This window comes from Triticum aestivum, chromosome 7A, assembly GCF_018294505.1.
Source record: "Triticum aestivum cultivar Chinese Spring chromosome 7A, IWGSC CS RefSeq v2.1, whole genome shotgun sequence".
Taxonomy (NCBI): domain Eukaryota; kingdom Viridiplantae; phylum Streptophyta; class Magnoliopsida; order Poales; family Poaceae; genus Triticum; species Triticum aestivum.
This window is the reverse complement of record NC_057812.1, coordinates 169,998,047-170,005,398: the sequence shown is the minus strand read 5'-3', so window position 1 is coordinate 170,005,398 and position 7,352 is coordinate 169,998,047.

Genomic DNA, 7,352 nt, shown 5'->3' with positions numbered 1-7,352 from the left:
ACTGGACTGCAGCTAAGCCCCCGAGTGGGAGGCTGGCTCACCACTCGGTAGGATTTTCAAATACTTAGGCGAGTACTGGACTGCACCTAAGCCCCCGAGTGGGAGGCTGGCTCACCACTCGGTAGGATTTTCAAATACTTAGGCGAGTACTGGACTGCAGCTAAGCCCCCGAGTGGGAGGGTCGCTCTCCACTCGGTAGGATTTTTCAAACTTAGGCGAAACGGGTTCGCAGCTAAGCCCCCGAGTGGGAGGCTGGCTCACCACTCGGTAGGATTTTCAAACACTTAGGTGAAACAGGTTCGCAGCTAAGCCCCCGAGTGGGAGGCTGGCTCAACACTTGGTAGGAAATTATTTTTACAAACTTAGGCGAAACGGATTCGCAGCTAAGTCACCCGCTGGGGGATTTCTCACGCAAACAAAAACAATAACAATCACTGGGAAAATTATAACGCTCTTGTCTTTGATAAATAAAGTACAGAAGTTTTTCTTATTCATCTCATCCGAGTGAGAATTCAAGTATAAAAGGGGCGGAGCAGCTCCACATTCCAGGCTCGTGGCTCATCAATCTGGCGATCAACATTTTAAAGGTGGTACGCTCCATTGTGGAGGACACTGGTGACTATGAAGGGACCTTCCCAAGTAGGAGCGAGTTTGTGTGGTTTCTGTTGATCCACTCAGAGGACCAAGTCTCCTTCTTGGAAGGCTCGACTCTTCACATTTCTGGCATGGAATCGACGCAAGTCTTGCTGATAGATGGTCAATCGGATCATGGTCATTTCTCTTTCTTCTTCCAGGAGGTCGACTGCGTCCTATCGGGCTTGTTCTGCTTCATCTTCAGAGTAGAGCTCGACTCGGGGTCCGTTGTGAAGCAGGTCACTCGGCAAAACTGCTTCGGCTCCGTAGACCAGAAAGAATGGGGTTCTTCCGGTCGATCGATTCGGGGTTGTCCTCAATCCCCAAAGAACTGATGGAAGCTCGTCGACCCATGCACCTACTGCGTGCTTGAGATCGCGCATCAGTCGGGGTTTCAGTCCTTTGAGAATTAAGCCGTTTGCTCTTTCCGCTTGTCCATTCGACTGGGGGTGAGTGACCGAAGTGTAGTCGACTCGTGTGCCCTGAGAGGCGCAAAAGGCTCTGAATTTGTCGGAATCGAAGTTTGACCCATTGTCAGTGATGATGCTATGCGAAACTCCATATCTGAATATCAACTCTCTGATGAAACTGATAGCAGTGCAAGCATCAAGATTCTTGATAGGCTTAGCTTCAATCCATTTGGTGAACTTGTCGACTGCTACTAGCACATGAGTGAAGCCGCTCCTGCCCATTCTCAGTGGTCCAACCATGTCTAGTCCCCAAACAGCGAAGGGCCAGACGAGTGGAATGGTTTTCAAGCCTGACGCGGGCTTGTGCGACATATTGGAGTAAAACTGACATCCTTCACATTTGTTGACTATCTCTTTCGCCATTTCATTCGCTCTTGGCCAGTAGAATCCCGCTCGGTATGCTTTAGCCACAATGGTCCGAGAGGACGCATGATGACCACAGGTCCCCGAGTGGATATCATTAAGGATTATCTGACCTTCTTCTGGTGTTATACACTTCTGACCGACTCCAGTCGCACTTTCTCTATACAACTGTCCCTTTATGACTGTAAAGGCCTTGTATCGACGGACGATCTGTCAAGCCTCTTCTTCGTCCTCTGGGAGCTCTTTCCTTAGGATGTACGCGATGTACGGTATTGTCCAGTCGGGAGTGATGACCAAAACTTCCATGATCAAGTCGACCACAGCTGGAACTTCAACTTTAGTTGGATCCGTGGCACTTTTTGGCTGTGGGGCTTCTTCAGTGAAGGGATCCTCCTGAACTGATGGTGTGTGGATGTGTTCCAAAAACACATTGCTGGGAATGGCTTCTCTTTTGGAACCTATTTTCGCCAAATCATCAGCTGCTTGATTTTTCAGTCGGGGTATGTGATGAAGTTCTATCCCCTCGAATTTCTTCTCCAGCTTTCTCACTGCATTGCAATAACCATTCATGGCTGGACTTCTGACATCCCACTCCTTCATCACCTGATTACCCACCAAATCTGAGTCGCCATAGACCATGAGGCGACGGATGCCGAGTGAAATGGCCATGCGCAACCCATATAAAAGTGCTTCATATTCTGCCTCGTTATTGGAGGAATCAAAGTGGATTTGAAGAACATATCTGAGCTTATCTCCTCGGGAGGAGATCAATACTACCCCAGCACCGGAACCATTCAGCATTTTGGAACCGTCGAAGAACATGGTCCAATGCTCCGAGTGAACCTGAGTCGGCAGTTGCTGTTCAATCCACTCGGCGACGAAATCTGCTATTGCCTGGGACTTGATAGCTTTCTTTGCCTCAAACTTGATATCTAGAGGAAGGAGTTCAATCGCCCATTTTGCCACTCGACCAGTTGCATCTCTGTTGTGCAGGATCTCTAACAATGGAGCGTCGTTGACGACTGTAATGGAATGATCAGAGAAGTAGTGAGCAACCTTCTTTGTGGTCATATAAATCCCATATACAAGCTTCTGATAATGAGGATATCTTTGCTTCGACGGGGTCAAAACTTCAAAAATATAATATACTGGGTGCTGAACTTTGAAGGCTTTTCCTTCTTCTTCCCGCTCGACCGTAAGTACCGTACTGACGACTTGTCCCGTGGCTGCGATGTAAAGCAGCAAAGGCTCTTTGCTGATTGGGGCAGCAAGCACCGGCTGGGTGGAGAGCAGAGCTTTGAGCTCTGCAAACGCTGCATCAGCTTCAGGAGTCCACTCGAACTTGTCTGACTTCTTCATCAATCGGTAAAGAGGCAATGCCTTTTTACCGAGACGAGAGATGAATCGACTTAAAGCTGCCAAGCAACCAGTAAGCTTCTGGACGTCGTGCACTCGCACAGAACTTTTCATTCGGAGTATAGTATCGACTTTTTCTGGATTGGCGTCGATTCCCCATTCGGAAACGAGGAAACCGAGTAACTTTCCGCCAGGAACTCCGAATGTGCACTTTGATGGATTAAGCTTGATATCATACCTCCTGAGGTTGGCAAAGGTTTCAGCAAGGTCAGTCAGCAGGTCAGAAACCTTCCGTGACTTGACCACAATATCATCCATGTATGCTTCCACATTCCGACTAATTTGAGTGAGCAAACACTTCTAAATCATCCTCATGAATGTGGCTCCGGCATTCTTGAGGCCGAATGGCATGGTAACATAACAGAAGCACCCGAATGGAGTGATGAAAGCTGTTTTGATCTCGTCAGGCCCATACAGACGCATCTGATGGTACCCGGAATAGGCGTCTAAAAAGACAGTCGCTCACATCCCGCAGTCGAGTCGACTATCTGGTCGATGCGGGGGAGAGGAAAATGATCTTTCGGGCATGCCCGATTGATATGTTTAAAGTCAATGCACATGCGAAGTGACTTGTCCTTCTTGGTGACCATGACAACATTGGCGAGCCACTCGGAGTGGTAGATCTCTCGGATGAACTCTGCTGCTAAGAGCCGAGCCACCTCCTCACCAATAGCATTTCTCTTCTGGACGGCGGACCGTCGGAGATGTTCTTTGACGGGTTTTACTTTTGAGTCGACTCGTAGGCGGTGCTCAGCCAGCCCCCTGGGAACACCCGGCATGTCAGAAGGCTTCCATGCGAAAATGTCCTAGTTCTCACGGAGGAACTGGATGAGCACTTCTTACTATTTGGAGTCGAGTGTTGTTGAGATATGAGTCGGAGCAGCACTGGGATCGGTCGAGTGAATGTGAGCTGGCTTCGTTTCGCCAGACGATTGAAAAGTTGATTCTGTAGCGGGCTTCTTGGCTCGCAACAAATCACTCGGGTCTGCAGTCTTCTGGTATTCCTGCAGCTCCACCACTGCCATCTGAGCATCAGCGATCTTTGAACCTTTCTGAAAACACTCTTCTGCTTTCTTCCGATTGCCCGTAACAGTGATCACACCTTTGGGACCAGGCATCTTCAATTTGAGATACACATAACATGGTCGAGCCATGAAGTGTGCATAAGCCGGCCTGCCCAAAATAGCGTGATAAGCACTCTGGAAATCCACAACCTCGAACGTCAACTTTTCTTTGCGGTAGTTCTTGGAATCACCGAAAACCACATCAAGAGCAATTTGGCCGAGCGACTCAGCCTTCTTCCCAGGAATGACTCCATGGAAACTCATGTTGGTGGTACTGAGTCTGGACATCGGAATGCCCATCCCTTTCAGCGTCTCAGCATATAGTATGTTCAAACCACTGCCACCGTCCATCAAGACTTTGGTCAGTCGAGTGCCTTCAACAATTGGGTCGACCACCAAAGCTTGCCTCCCAGGGGTGGCAATGTGCGTTGGGTGATCGGACTGGTCGAATGTGATGGCAGTCTGAGACCACTTCAGATAACTGGGCGTCGCCGGAGCAACCATATTCACCTCATGGTTGATAACTTTCAGTCGACTTTTGCTTTCAACATCAGCAAAAATCATCAAGGTGGAATTTACCTGGGGGTATCCATCATCACTGTCTTCCTTGTCCTCAACTTTGTCCGACTCCTTTTCCTTATCTTTGGGCTGTTTTCCCTGGAACTGCTGGATCAAGAGCCGACACTGTCGAGTGGTATATTTCGGGTAAATGAACTTACCCTCTTCATCTTTGTTGATGTGGATGTGACATGGCAAATCCGACACATCATTTCTGTCTTGGTCTTTAACTTTCTTGGGGTTCCAAGGCCCTTTGGGTTTCCCCTTAAACTTTCCTTGAGTCACAGCCAAGGCCTCCCCAGGAGCAGCTGGCTCGGCTTTCTGCTTCTGTTTCCGATTGGAATTTCCTCCTCCGGTTTCTTGGGCGACTGACTTGTGTTTGCCACTCCGGAGTCGATCCTCATCTTCACCATTAGCGTACTTGGTGGCAATCTCCATCATCCGATTCAGAGACATGTCTCCGGTTCGACCGAATTTCAGATTCAGTTCTCTGTACTTGACGCCTTCTTTAAAGGCACAGACTGCTTGGTGATCAGGTACATTCTCTACTGTGTGATGTAACGTGATCCATCTCTGGATGTAATCCCTCATAGTTTCATTCGGCTTCTGCACGCAAGACCGCAGTTCCGTCAGCCCTGTCGGTCGCGTGCATGTTCCTTCAAACATGGTGACAAACACTCGGGCGAGATCTTCCCAAGTGTAAATGCTGCTGGGTGCTAACTGATTCAGCCACGCTCTGGCCGAACCCTCCAACATGAGAGGCAGGTGCTTCATGGCCACTTCATCATTGCCACCGCCAATCTGGACAGCCACTCGGTAGTCTTCAAGCCAAGTATCGGGCTTGGACTCACCAGTGAACTTACTGACTCCAGTCGCCAACCTGAAGTTGGGAGGAATTACAGCGGCCATGATGGCTCTACTAAAGCACTCTGGCCCCGAAACATGTACTCTGCTGCTGGTAGGTGCATCTCTGTCGTGACCTTCTCGGTGAGCTCTGTTCCTGTCGACCAAACCTTGAACGAGAATGGATCTCGCATCAAAGCCTGGTTCCCTAGGGTCGACTGGAAACCTTCGCCCAACACTATGAGGGCGCCTATCATCCTGCTGTCGAGGCACATACGATCCACTCCTCGGGGGAGGGGTGGGCACTCGACGTCGATCGTCACGATCGAATTGGTGATCATACTGCTCACGGTTCCCGTACTGATCACGCCAGTCCCCACGTCCCTCACACCTCGGGGGCGATCTTGGGTTATGAGCCGACTGGACTGTGTCTGCAGCAATGGATCTGCTATGAATCATGTTCCGCGACTGAGAAACAGCGGAATTCTGGTCTCCTGCTGCCCGGAGTAATGCTCTGATCTGCATCAAGCCTCTGCCAGCCTTTGTCTGGGAAGGCTGAATCGACTCTGCTATACGGGCTGCAGCTGCTAAATTCTGAATCGGAGTTTGATATACCTGCGGGGGCGGAAAGAGTCGACGTCGACTGGATTCTGGAACCCGTTATCGCGCACGCTCGTCTAGTGCTCGCTGGAGGTTCTCCAGTCGAGCGCGCTCGGCCAAGTTTGCCAAGCGCGCGCCCTCCAAGGCACGATCCTCAGGGGTTTCTCCAACGATAGGAGTGTGCAGTGCATCCATGTTCTGGCGATGAAGTTCTTCTCTCTGCAGCGACGTGAGAGGCTCGGGGAGATATTCCTCATGGGGACGCGACGGGTCGCCTCCACCTGCGCCTCCGTCGGTGCGGGGAAAACTGGGAGGACTGGGTGGTCCATCGACCATCAGAACCTCCGCCGCCAGATCACTGCGGTCGCACTCGGATGCGGTCTCTGCGGAGCCAGTCGACAGGTCGAACAAGCCGTAGAGGGATTCGTCGGGCTCGATCGCCGCGACTTGAGGGGTGGTCGACTGGTGTGCCACCGCGTGTCTCACCCACCGCTGAAGTCTCGACCGACCGGAGCGCTTGCGCCGGCGGGAAACAGGGAGGGAGGACAACACAGGGGCCGACCGATAATGGGTCGACGGTTGCCGCAAGAGGACGCCGCAGACGCACGCACGAAAGTGCGTTGCCCCACGGACAGGGAGTGTGTCCATGTCGAGCGAAGCCTCCTGAAGCCAAGCGGAGTCGTCGGCGATGAACGTGAGCGCGCCGAGACGGATCTCGCGGCCCTCCACCAAAACTCCGCCAGAAACCATGATGATTTGGATCGAAAAAGATCGCAACTCCTCCAACAAATCGCTAAAACACCGGCCCCAAGGTGGGCGCCAACTGTCGTGGTTCTAGGTCTGACAGTAATGTAGGGGGGGTAGGTATGGAGAGGCAAGATCTTAGCTATGGAGTAGTTGTAAGCACACGAGGTTTACGAGTTCAGGCCCTTCTCGGAGGAAGTAATAGCCCTACGTCTCGGAGTCCGGAGGCGGTCGACTGGATTATGCGCGTATGAATTACAGGGGTGCGAACCCTTTACACTGAGGAGGGGGGTGGCTTATATAGAGTTCGCCAGACCCCTTCGGCCCTCAGTTATGCAGGGTTTCAAATACATTAAGGTCGGGCATTACTGGTAACGCCCCTAATAAAGTGCTATGATGACCATAAAAGCTACTTAATGACCGACCGTTAGCGTGCGGAGTGACTTTAGGTCTCCTGGCCGTCGAGTGGTTGGATCTTGGTCGAGTGATTGCTTCTTGGTCGAGTGTCTTCGAGTCTGCCGAGTGGAACACCTCCAAGTCGATTGGAAGGTGTTTTCTTCTAGAGATGTCCTTGGTAGGGCAGTTAGGACAGGTCCATGATCCTACCCTAGGTACATAGCTTCATCAGTATTCAGTTGAATACCCATTATATTTGGCAAAT